Source organism: Mycteria americana, chromosome 7 (genome assembly GCF_035582795.1).
Source record: "Mycteria americana isolate JAX WOST 10 ecotype Jacksonville Zoo and Gardens chromosome 7, USCA_MyAme_1.0, whole genome shotgun sequence".
Taxonomy (NCBI): domain Eukaryota; kingdom Metazoa; phylum Chordata; class Aves; order Ciconiiformes; family Ciconiidae; genus Mycteria; species Mycteria americana.
Genome location: NC_134371.1, coordinates 44,376,478 through 44,389,496, shown reverse-complemented (window position 1 = coordinate 44,389,496; position 13,019 = coordinate 44,376,478). Strand labels below are relative to the sequence as shown.

The 13,019-nt window shown below is 35.5% G+C and overlaps 1 protein-coding gene across 4 annotated transcripts in view; it reads left to right on the top strand.

The window, feature by feature from the left end:
• DENND1B (DENN domain containing 1B) overlaps positions 1–13,019 on the top strand; it is a 170,181-nt gene that overhangs the window by 144,628 nt on the left and 12,534 nt on the right. The gene's annotated exons all lie outside the window — the stretch shown is intronic.

Here is a 13,019-nt window from a genome sequence, read left to right as displayed (position 1 = left end):
AAATAATGCTATACTGCTTGAATGGAGCAAAAATGTTATTTGTATTTCGTCTCTGTTGAGAGGGGAAAAAACAGGAGATTTATAAGTATGGATCTGAGATTTAATTCTTAAATACTGTTTTTGATAAAAGCTTCTCACAGCAAATATGTTCTGGTCTATTCACCGATCTGTGTTAAGCTATCTTTTTTTAGTTTCTTATAGTGGGGCACATTAATTTTATTTTTCTGATAAATTGATTTGGCAGTCATATGGCCTTTAACCTTGCTCAGATAGTTATGATTTATTATTTTATTAATAAGTCAGCTAGTTAATACAGTGCCAATCTCTTGTCCTTTTGTTCTCTAATCCTTTCTAGTCTTGATTTGAAGTAACAGGTGTAGTGTCTCAACTTTGGCAAGTGTTTTAATGTCTTTGGATTAATTTTGACAGTTTAATTTCAAAGATATCAATAAAGTAGTTTTTGTAACACTTTTTTCTGGGAATAAATACCTGCATATGTACATATTTTAATGTGTGGATATAGATTTTTACATTATATTGTTATTGCATGTTTTTAATACATGTAATTAATGTTTATATATGGATTTTCAATGCATATATCTTCCTCATATGAGAATTAAGTATAGAAATTCAGTCCAGCTGATCTAACGACATTTGGTTTTTTACTTTAGATATTGCAATGATACAAATCTGAATTGTCTGTTTAGTCAATTTGATTTTTTAATTAGTTTTTATCTGTAATAAATATAAAGTTTATGAAATTTAACATAGAACTGATGTAGATTATTGCTAAATCATGTTGAAATTGTACATTAGTATTAAGTCGATATTTTTAGTAGGGTTACAATAATATAAAGACTTTCTGCTTTACTTATTTAGGCAGGTTTTACTTTGTACGTGTTTTCGTGATCTCTTAAAGCCAGTGATAAAGTTTTAAAATATGTGCCCTCGGTATATTTTTATATATAGGCAGCTGTGGTGCCTGCATTCTTTCAGGAACTTGTGTACAGTAGATTTTCTTCTCTGAGTATCAGAAGAGAAGATAGAACTCTAAATGTATGAGTATAGAGCTCTAGTGTTAATAACATGAATGGTTCTTAAAATATTCGTTTCTAATAGATAACTGTCATTTTAATATATAGCAACTTCCCCCCCCCCAAAATAATTTGATAATGTGAGGTACTAAAAAGCTTCTGATGCATTATAAGCAAACATTCACAGATTAGTGTAGGTGAATCTACAGTTATAGGTATCTGTGTAAACATGTAACACAATTTTACTCTTGTAGTCAGTGAATTTTTAAAGGCTGCTTTTATGAAAGAAATCTGCAGTAATTTACTGATATGGTAGTGCTGCCTACTCTTAGGTACTGGAATCTAGGGATACAAAGGAATATAATTTACCTTGGTACAATTAAACATTTCTTTTGAAGGCCTGTGTTCAGACAGAACAATTTAACTTCTGTATGTTTTTGGGTTCATACAGCTGTATACTGCTAAATCCTTTGATATCATTGTTGCTGTTTCTACCAGTCATCTTTTAATTTTGAAAAGAAGACAGAAGGAGTGCATGTCCGTCCATAGTTTTGTTTACATATATACATATACACATGTGCATTTATGTGTATACACACATACATATACATGTACATATATAGGGTTTGTTTACTAGTGAAGCTTGTAACTAATAGCCCTGCAGTTTTGCCCTGCTGCAAACCAAAGGTCCCGTGTCTTGTCCCAAATGTCATGTGGGCCCAGTGGGCAGGAAGGAGCAAATGGTGATCGCTCCCCAAGAAGTCTGGTCTCGCGCAGTTTCCTTCACCTGTCACTCATGCTATTCCCACTTTTTCCTCCTCCCCAAAAGCAAACAGACCAAAATATTTCTAAAAATTAATAGTATACTGTTGCTACTCTTGTCTTTATTTTTGTTCTTGGTAAGTATTTGAATAAGACAACCTAAATGCAAGTTCTTTATGAATACGTGGTGATTTTAAACTTTACATCTAAATAAAAATATACATTTGCATTCACAAGTGCATGTGTATGAAAGAGACTGTTTGATCTAGTACTGAATCTGCCATTTAAAAAAGTGAATTTTACAGATTGCTATTGTTGTCAGGTTTAATCCTTTTTTCTGTAACTATCCTGCAAATGAACCTTTCTACTCAGATTTCTAAAATGGTGCCCATGAGTGTCTATAGCAGTATAAGGATAGTGCTAACATGCAGTTCGTGCACTTTGATGTATATTCAAAGTAAGGGCCAGATATTGATTAAGTTGCAATGTCAGTGTATTTGAATATCCCCCAAAAACCTAAACAAAAAACCCAAACAAAACAGAGAGTGCTTTTAATGGTCATCTTGATTCCAAACAAGAGGCACCTCTGCACTTTGTTACTCTCTCTTCCATACTGAAACATTTAAAAACTTGTAAATATAGAGAATTTGGTATTATATTTTATGTCATGTTAGATGTATGCATTGAGCTTTTCATTCTCCACTTCTTGGAAACAGCTAAACATAAATACTAACTAATAATTACCTGAGATGCTATAAAACATATTTACTTTGAAACATTATGTATGATACGAAAGTTTGCTTCGGTGTAAAAGATCATTTTAATAATGGGTTCATAACAGGATTTTGGCGTCTGGGAGGATGTTTCCTTTACAATAGGAAGTGAATCTGCTTTTACCCCAACAAATAATAGTTTGTATGTGGGTCTGCTAATTAGTACGGTTATTTCCTGTTTTGTTGATGAGGCTTTAATAAATGTCAAGGGTACAGCCATGAAGATCTCCCAATTAGGCTTTGCGTTTGTAAGACCCAACCCCTTTGCTTTTGTGTGAAGATGACAGTTCCAACTGCAGCCTCAGCCTAACAGGGCTCAAGGGAAAGGATACTTCTCTGGTTTTATTGAAAACAAGGCCAGTTTGGCCCAGGGAGAATACCAGCACTGGTCACAGTGCAGAGCCGTTTTTAGCAATGAATATTTACTAAGCTTTATCACTGCTGTCATAGTGGTTTTATTGTATCTTTTTTTGCCAGATCGGCAATAGACTTTAAAAAAATTAACAGTAAATCAAAACAAATTATAGCATGTAAAATAGCTGTCAAAACCTAATCAGAGGATAAATAATTAAATGTGTTATTGCAAACTGTAGTGATCAGCTTGCCCTCCTATAATTTGCATTTTGAAAGTCTTTCCTAAAAAAAGAAGTAACGGGAGCGCACACATACGTGCCTGTGTGCATGCGCGTGTGCGCACACACAATTAATCTTTGCCTAAGATGAATTGTTCCATCTCTGTAATATTCATTTGAGCTTACTCTTGCTTAGGTTAGCTGTTCTAGGCTTTTTATACGTGTGCGAGCTTAACTCTATTGCAAGTCAACATTAACAGATGGATTGCCCTAAGCAAGGGAAAACCACAACAACAAAATCTAGTGAAAGTGGAGGATTGAAGCTTTTTATTGTTAAGCCTTATTAAAACCTTGGCATGTGCGCTGCTGTTAACTGTTTCATGCCTAGATCTAATAATATGTCTCTGGTATGTTTTATCTCCTACATTAATTAGGTATGTAGAAGGTATAAGAAATTACCAGCTAAAATTTTTGAAATAAAAGTCAATATAAGCATGAGATTGCTTCAACTCTGCGGTATCTTGCCAATGATATTGCTGAGTTCCTTTAACTATTGATGAGGAGGGTACGGCAGTGCATGTATTAGACTACTGTGCATTCAGTTTTTGCATAATCTGTTTTAATTCTGTTTCATTATACACTCCCAGGTAATGCAGATTTCTGGGTAAAATGCAGTGACAGCTCTATAAAATTGTTCCAAATTAATATATAATTAAAAAGAGAGTGTGTTTATTATGAGCCTGGATAGAATGTCAGGAAGATCTGTTTGATTTCATGAATATGATCTTTGCAATTTTACTGTTATATCAGGTGATAGGGTAGCTTATTAAAAATGGAGTATTTTAGGATGTCAATAGTCCTAATGTATTTAGTGGCTAATAAAATGTTCTTGAAGATTTGCAGAATATCAGATAAGAACTACCAGTTCACTTTATAATTAGTAAGTTAGCAATGCCCCCTTGTCTCTAAGGAAATGTATGTAATACCTGTACCTTTAGGCATGCACTACCTTGCAGCCGTAATGGAAACTTGGGCATTTGGATTCTAAGTGTGGATTTACTCAGAATCCCTGTGTGTCAGTACTACTTTAAATGTTTGTATATTGAAGAAACCAAGTGAATTACTTCCCATGACTTTGCAGGATCTAAATACAGTGTCTAAGAAGGTTTTAAAAACACTTTTGCATAAGGTAATAAAAGCCAAGTTAGACTAAACTTTTTTCTTGATATTCTCAAACAGAAGAGAATTACCATTTTTTATTATTTTTTAAAAGCGTATCGCAAAGGTAGCTTTTACACTTCTATTGCAGTATATCCTAGTAACTAGACAATATGTAATTCAGCTTGCAGTAGGAATACTTGGCTTCTGTTCAACAAAGATAGCAAGTGTCAGGCAGGTAGATGTGTTCAGAATAACCTTACCTTCAGGATTGCCCCATTTATCAATACACCTATAATGGCCAGTAAAATAAATGACATAATCATTAGCTACAAAGGGCTTCCAGTAACTGATTACCCTCCTTACCTGAAAAAGGTGGTGAGAGTGGGCTATTCTGAAGACCTTTCTTTTCCAGGAACATGAAAGAGGAGAGGAAATGCTTGTGATAATGCAGTGCTGAATGTACATATTCTGTATAAGGTGACTGAACCCCTTTAAGAAAAATAGGAAAAAAAAATATCCTGCAGACAACTCCACAATAATTTCAGAAACATAAAAGTTCAGATTAAGGGCCTTTACCTGTATTTGGATTCAGATTATGTGCTTGAGATCACATCTTTGCCTAGCATCCACAGATAATACTGGTTATATAGCTGGAGGTATCTTCTACTCTCATTGACTAAAATATTACAAATTGACAGATGTCATAAACAGTAAGAGCTAGTTTTTAATGTAAATCATGTTTTGTTTCTGTAAAATATAGTCTTGAAGTAAGCTTTGGTTGATTAGTAAATTCAGTTTTTTAGCTAATGTGGTGTAATTTGAAAATATCGTAGATATCAGTAGCTTCCTTTAATTTGGAGAAAAATCTTTTGTCTTGATGTGTCAAGTAAGATCTCTTCATTCTGCAAAACAGGCAGATTTCCTTTTAATTAAAAATGAAAAAGCCAGGCAGCAAAAATTCAAATTGTAGATTACGAGAGTGCCCTCTCGTGGCTCTGATACCTTTCCGAAGTAGTACAGGCACACATATATCCTTTGCCTTGTATAAACCTTGCTTTTTACAACACAAGACCTCTTAGAAATCAAGCAGTTCTTCCTTTATTTTTTTTAATTGAAAGATTATCTGGATTTTGAGCAACTGAAACATTTAGATGCTTCATGTATCATGCATAATTTTATTTTCAGGAATATACACTACCAAGTAGAGGCATAATTACAAGATTGCTCGAACTTCCCAACAAGAAGATAGTAGATACTGCCTCTAAACAGTGACAGTGACTGATTTTAATTTAGTCGGTGAACACATTTAAAGAAAAACAAACCAATATAAGATTGTAAACCTTTTTTTTTTTTTAATTTCAGTATTTTTATTAGTGTGAGCTCTTTCCTCTTCTCTGCCCTGATCTCTTCTCACCATAGTTTTAAGTGAAGGACTGTTGCAAGTCCCTGCAGCAGAGTTCTGCAGTTTGTTCTGCACCCATAAACCACCATAAACCTTGTTGCTGCCTTTGAGTTTTGCAGTAAACATCACTTGAGAAATCTCTCCACTAATTACCATGATTCCAATTAAAAAAAAAAAAAGAAAAAAGAGTGGAAAGAGGAGGTAACGGTCAGGAAATCACTCTGGAATTTTTTGTTACCCTGTGGGCGTTTAGTGGAACATTTGGTTTTGTCAGGGCAAAGTCATCAGCGCATCTACCTCTGATTTATCCTACTGAGAGAGACATTTAGACAAACAAAAAGTTTGCAGATGCTTTTTCTGGCTATTGTTGTTACCTATTTTAGTTTTTTAACAAATAGAAAGGCAGACTTTCTGAGGGTCTGTCTTCTACAAACAAATGAACCATACTGATATATCTACCAAGATTTCTTTTTTCTGAAGGATCTGAAAGAAAAATGTTGTTTCGCAAAGTACAGTCAAAACTGGATGAACCTTTCTGTCCTTAATAGTTGATTGAAATAATTGGATTAATTTTTTCATCAGGAGAATTTGACATCTTAATATAACAGTGGTATCTTCTGCTTTCATTTGTTGTGTATCTTCTGTCCTCCCAAGGGTCGCGTTTTACCTCCACCTAGCCAAAGCAGGGAGCCAGAAGAACTGTCAGCCAACAGTTGGGACCTGTGTCCCAACTTCCACGTTGCTTTTGCCCTCTGGCCTGAAAGTTTGGAGAGCACAACCTTACGTCTAAAACTTAGTTCTAGTACTGTATGTTTCCCAACCTTTTCTTTCTTTCTCTAATCCTGTACATAAGAGTGACAAAAATGAAGTTGTTCAATTAAAGAATAAAGTATGGCTGGGGGCAAAAGGAAGAAGTAGAAGAAACAGAAAAAGCCTTTCCTGCAGGGATCTCAGCATCTCCAAATGTGAAAGCCCCAATTCAACCCGTCTAATTTTAGACACTGCTGAGATGCTGAAGTTAGTAGCAGTGCTACCCTGGGTTCTTTCTGCAGAAAGTGGAAAGAGAGGCGCATGCCAAAGGGCAATTCAGCCCACCTAGAATCTAGATTATATCCTGATGATGCCTCTCTCCTGCTGTTTATTTTCTAATTTAGGCTCTAAAGTATCTGAAATTAGTAAAGGGAATCCAAATCTGAGTGCCATCCATGTTTCCCAGCACCTTGTGGAGAAAGACCTTCTTTGAGCAGAAGAGTCCTACCGGTATCAAACAAGGAGGGACTTCTCCTTGCTAACTAATTCTTCTGGTTGGGAGCCTTATACAGAAATGTGATTGGAGTCAGTATTTCTGTTTCCAAGGCACAATCTTTTTTCTTGCAAATGTGATTAGTCTCTCTGTTTTCATGTTTCATACAGAGCTTCCGTCAAATAGACTTTTCCACTGTCCATAGGTTTGATGGACAAGAGTTCAGTGCTACTCAGGTTTTATCTGTCTAAAGTTCTGTGTCATTTGGTGTTTCCCATTAAATCTTGAAGTTTGGAGATATTATGAAGTTTGCGTTTAGGATCACATCCACGTCATACATTTTTAACTTCAGTCACTTTTATTATTCACTTAACATGTTTAGAGTTTTTTGGTAAGCTTTCCTTTGAAAAAAAGTCACACGTGATCTGCAAACAGCGCTTCCAGCAGTGATTTTATCATGTGATAGTTCTGCTGATGTAAGGATATGATGCACATTTTAACTGAAAGATTGATTTAATCAGTAATCTCTGTTTTACCTGCTTAGGAATTGTAGGAAATAGGTAGCACATTCCAGCCAGATAAGTGAATTGAAACAGCTATAAAATCAGTTTAAGTCACACACTGTGCACCCAAGTTATTTCCAGGTCTCTTGACTTTCCTGTTACGTCAAAAATGTGCTGTCTTTTCTGCCTTTGTGCATACGGATATTCACATGCCTTTGTACATATGGACACTGATTAGTTTTTCCCTTCTGATGCGTGTTCCCCCTTATCTTCTTGTTCCTCTGTCCACCGTGACCCCCTCAGCCCTCCATTTTGTCATTTCCCTTCCCTCTAATCATTGAGTAAACCTAGGGCATTTAATAACCATCAAAAAGGGAAAATAAGTGGTATTTTTCTTTGTTAGTTTTTGTAACTGGAAGTTCTGCCTAGTGAATCTGATTCTTAAAATAATCCACAAAAAAAAAAAATCCATAAAGAATACTTGTTTATAAAAGAGGTGCTTGCTTTAGTTGTTGCTAATAGCACAGAAAATCTCTGTGTCCTATTTTAAAAGACTAACACTTCTGCTTGTTGCCAATTAAAGTGAAGCCAGGCTGCGTTCGGATGGTGCACTCTTTGCAGCTAGAATGATGTGTGGCATAGTGCCACAGTATGTCAGCTGAAAATGGCCATTTTCACAAAGAATAGTCTCTGTGCCATTGAGAAGAGTGAGCGAGATCTGGCTATTTGGAGGTGATACCTGACTGTGGGCAGTGTGGGGTCTTGGGCTGATTTGGAGGGACAGGAGGTGGTGCAGGCTTCCTGAGGGAAAAATGATCTGTAATTCTTCAGAGAAAATTGAAGTTTATTTGCTGTTTTGGAGAAAAACAGAACTACTTCTGAAAAATTTTTGCAGAAGTATGATTAATCCTTAAAAATTGAAAGCAGTGTTACAAAATTCTCAAATATTATCTGTGTTCAGGAGTATAGCGTACATAAAAGGTAGGAAGCTTAGAGTTTGTTAATTTTTCACCACAGTAATTCAGAACATAAATAATTATAATGTGCTATCCATGACTAAGTATCTCAACAAATTTATCATCCTTACTTACAATAAATCCTACCTCAGCATGGATATTAATGTTTTCTTTAACTTTACAGAAGTCAGTGGAGATCTCTGTTGCATTACAGCTTACTTGTCATTGCAAAGTACTGTGCCCGTACTCTTGTCTACACATTTCTGGTTGTCTGTGTCTCTAAACACATTTTTGGGGTTTTCCTGCTCTTGCAGGCTCTTTATTGCCACAGAAGAGGATTTCTTTCTGTCATTGGGAACCTACTTTTCTGTGTATCTCTGTTTCCCTATCATTTTAATTAACAAGATCTCAGAATTGATGACGCTTTTGTCTCATGGCATACAGCTGTGGATGTTTCCAACTGCTTCGTGTTCTTTCAAATGCATCATCTATATGTCTGAATCTGTTAAAGCAGAGAAGGTTTCTATCCTAGGAAGGATGAAGGGGGTTTTTATTTAACGTTAACAGGATTTAAATTATCCAAGAGTCCTGTGTTATAATAATAATAATTTAAAAAGTAAATATGGTATCTAAGATAATATCTATTGAATTTATATCCAGGACAACTTTTCTGATACGAGAACATTATTTTTGTGAGGCATCATTACTTTGTGTTACTTTCTGTGAGTAAAAGCACACAAGTAATTTTTTGAAGGGATCATTTCTAGAAATTAATCTGGAATTATTGCTTGCATCTATCCTGGTCTGGTGTCCATGTAGCTAACTGGTATCCTTAGCACTACTTTAAGCTTGTGGTTGTTTGTACCATGTCCCAGAAAAAGAAGGGCAATGAAGAAGAGAAAGTTTAGAAACTATACTTCTTTTTTACCTCTCTTCTTTCCCTCTTCCCCCATCAGTCTCAGCTCTTGTGCAGTGTAATGTGAAGTACTTTCCTGTGATTTCATTATCCATTGCTTTAGGTCACAGTCTTTAACCGGAAAGGAAGGCAACGGGTCGTACTTAACTAGAAAGTTTGATTGAGAGATCTTCTGCTTCCCTACTGGAGGTGAAGCCATAATTACTTCTGCGATTGGGTTGTAGAGGAGGATAGGTAAAATAAAATACTGAATCATAAATAATAGTGGACTTGTATTTATTTTGTTTTCTTGTACTGCATGAATAATCTTTAAATTTTTAAGACAAAGGAAACAGTACTTCATAGATTTAAACCATAGTAGTTTTATTTTCTTGAAACTTTATATGTGTTGATGTATTGAGTAGCCAGTAAATGTGAAATTATATGTGTGCTGCCATTTATCAAAAGATTATTTGTTTCTCACTTTGAGGACAATTAATAGCAGCAGCCTTGTTAAACTTCCTGCCTTAGTATTGATCAATAAGCACTCATTCCAGAAAGCTGTGCTTCTGAAAGGTCTAGCATTAAATAAAAAGCTGACATTTCAAAGATTGACTTTCATGCCCAATCAAGAATGTAACCATCTTACATTTAAATCCTTTAGCATTCATGTATTTTGTCCACATTTTTATGCCAAAGTAGTACATTTTGTGAGGCTACAGGCAAGCAGAAGAGAACAGTTTAAGGGACCTAGTCTCACTTTGTTTGGTTCTACCCGTATTTATTCTGTCAGCACCTTCTTTTTCTGGTTTCAGTGATCAGCATTTAGCACAACTGTATAGGTAGCAGACCACTTGCGGGATGAGATTTTGAAGTGGGGCAGAAACCAAAGAGGATGTATACAATGTACACAAAAAGGATATATCCTCACGCTGGCTGCAGTTGTTCCTTTGCCGTACTTTACACACAGGCTTGACGGTTCAGCAGTGGCTTGTGGAGAGTGTGACCTTGTTGTGTTTAAGTATGTTGAACTCTCTTATTTTCTGAGCAAGATGAGAGATGGGTTCTTGTAATGCAGTGTGCCTGAAGATGAGAAAAATTTGAAATAGCAAAAGTTGAATCCCTGTTCATTTTTTGATATAAAGTAGACACATTAAATAATAGATTTATTATGTAAGCAGAACTAGTTGGAAGAAGCAAAACAATTGAGTACTTCAAAGAAGTTTGTTGCTTTATTTTATGGAAAAAAACATGACAGCAGTCTATTAAGACTTTATAAAGTTCTGGTGCAGCAAGAAAGGAGCGTTACCATATCATTTCTTGTGGTAATAAATTTAAATGGTCTGGTTGTTATTAGAATGCTGATCAGGAAGGAAACAGAAGTCTGTCCTTTTTTCATAAAAAGGTATAAAAAAGGTTACACACTTCAAAATGCAGAAAAGACAGAAATTAAAAGCTTAAATAACTGCAAACAGCAGGGTACGTCAGTAATGGAAGGACTTCTTAAATTACTTTGACAGCTTTTGCAGGTGCACGTACTATGTCACTTTGCCTAGTGGAGCATTGAAAAAGATTTATGGTTCTCCTTTTGGAATTTATTAAGAGTTTCTTTCTTTCTTTTTCTTTTTTTGTAAAGTAGTCTGGACATACCCCTCCCTTGCAGTCATTTTTATTACAGCTCCTAGAGGAAAGTCACCTATTCAAAAACATGTGGTGCTTGTTGTCTCCGTGGCTAGCTCACAGAGCTGTAAACTCTGGAGAATGTTGTTATTTACAGCCAGATATTTTCCTTTCCTTCCCCTTTTGCTTTTTTTTTTTGTTGTATGTAAATCCCATTTTATTTGGTTTAGTTCTTGAAAGTCTTCCTGTATAATTTTGTACCTCTAAACATTTAAATTGGTAACTAAAATATTTTTTCAAGGAGAGAGTCTGACCATCAGGAATGAAAAGGTTTTGTTTTGTTTTTTAAGTTTATCAACATATGCTCTGTTATATTCCTTTATATGATGTTATTCTTCCTTTCACTAGCACACTTGCATAATACTGTTTGTAAATGCTCTGAGGGGCCACTGCTATGCCTGTGGTGTTTGCTGATTCTAATTAATTTTATTCAGTTCCTGTTTCTCAAAGGCACAACCTTTCTTTTTTCTTTTTCTTTCTTTTTTTTTTTTAAATTTTTTTATTTTTTGAAACTTGCCATCTATGCTCTTTGAAACATTATTTATTATTTCAACAAATAAGTGAGTGTTATCTTATGGGAATTTATTCCATTGGCAGAGTTAATCCATCTACAGATGAACATGTGTTGGTTTTGGTTTTGTTTTCTGAAATTTCTCAACATTTTTAAAGAACCTTCTTTCCTGCAAAATCTTGTCTTTGCGTTAGTAGAAGTAAATGTGATGGCAGCATCTAATTCTGATGCAAATTCCAAGAAAGGGAGACAGAGACAGGGTTTTGCCCTCCAAGAGTCAGTTCCAGGATTAGCTCTTTAATTACAATGAATGCCATGCCAGAATTTTCTTGGGGAAGTAGTGAATTACCAGTGTTATAGAAATCAAGTATTTTAATTGTCCCAGTGAAGATAAATACTTAATGCAGCAACTTTTAAACTGAAAACAGTGACTGTAGTTGTGGCAGTAATCAGTAAGATAACCAATTAACAATATCAATTAAGACAGAGTTAACCTCCCTTTAGTTACAAGCAGGGATATGATTGATTACAACACTGATGGGAATGGCACAAAGAACTTACAAAACTGGGAAAGAGTTAGAAATATCAATAGTTTGTTTCTCTGTGTTCCATCCTATAACTTTTGCTCAGTATGAAGCTTAGTTTGGGTTCTTTCATAGTTTTTAATAGTCTAATAATTCTCTCATTTTCTATCAACTGCTATTTGGTTTAACATGTTAAGAACCACATTTCCTCTGTGTGGATGAAGAACTATGGAAAGTGTTATCAAAACTTGCTGCTTTAATTAAATCCTGTCTTGTTGAACAAGAACAAATGTGTCAGTCTATAAGGAGTGAACATTGAGACATTCCTGACAATAATGGGGGGGGAAAAAGTTACAGAGAGTGTCCTAGTACATGTAGAACACTGACAACATCTGTAATAGGTGACGTACTGAAATCCTCACAGTACAAGATTTCCAAGCTCCTTGTAGTCTGAAATTAAGGCCATATTTCTTCCAGGGGCTTGTTGTAGGTTTAGGCATTTGGTGAACTGCATGATGAGATGGGGGCAGTAGCACTTCTTTTTACTTGCATATGATTTTCTTTAAAGTTAGCTAACACTGTTTTCCCTTTGCACAAATTCTATCCATATGTCTTTAAATTATGGCCAGTTTTCCAAGGTTCAGAATCTCTTCAGTGGATTGATTGCCTGCATAGTTAATCTTTGCAGGTTTTCGATACAAAACAAGTCTGAGAGATGCACAGATCTCAAGACAGTAATTTGTGAAGCACAAGTGACTAAAATTGCTGACTTAAATGTACCTGGACTTGTGTAAAGCATTTGATGCTGTCCGTCACGACATCCTTGTCTCTAAATCGGAGAGACATGGATGTGACAGATGGACCACCAGGTGGATAAGGAATTGGCTGGATGGTCGCACTCAAAGAGTTGTGGTCAACAGCTTGATGTCCAAGTGGAGACCAGTGATGAGTGGCGTTCCTCAGAGGTCAGTATTGGGACCGGTGCTGTTTAACATCTTTGTCG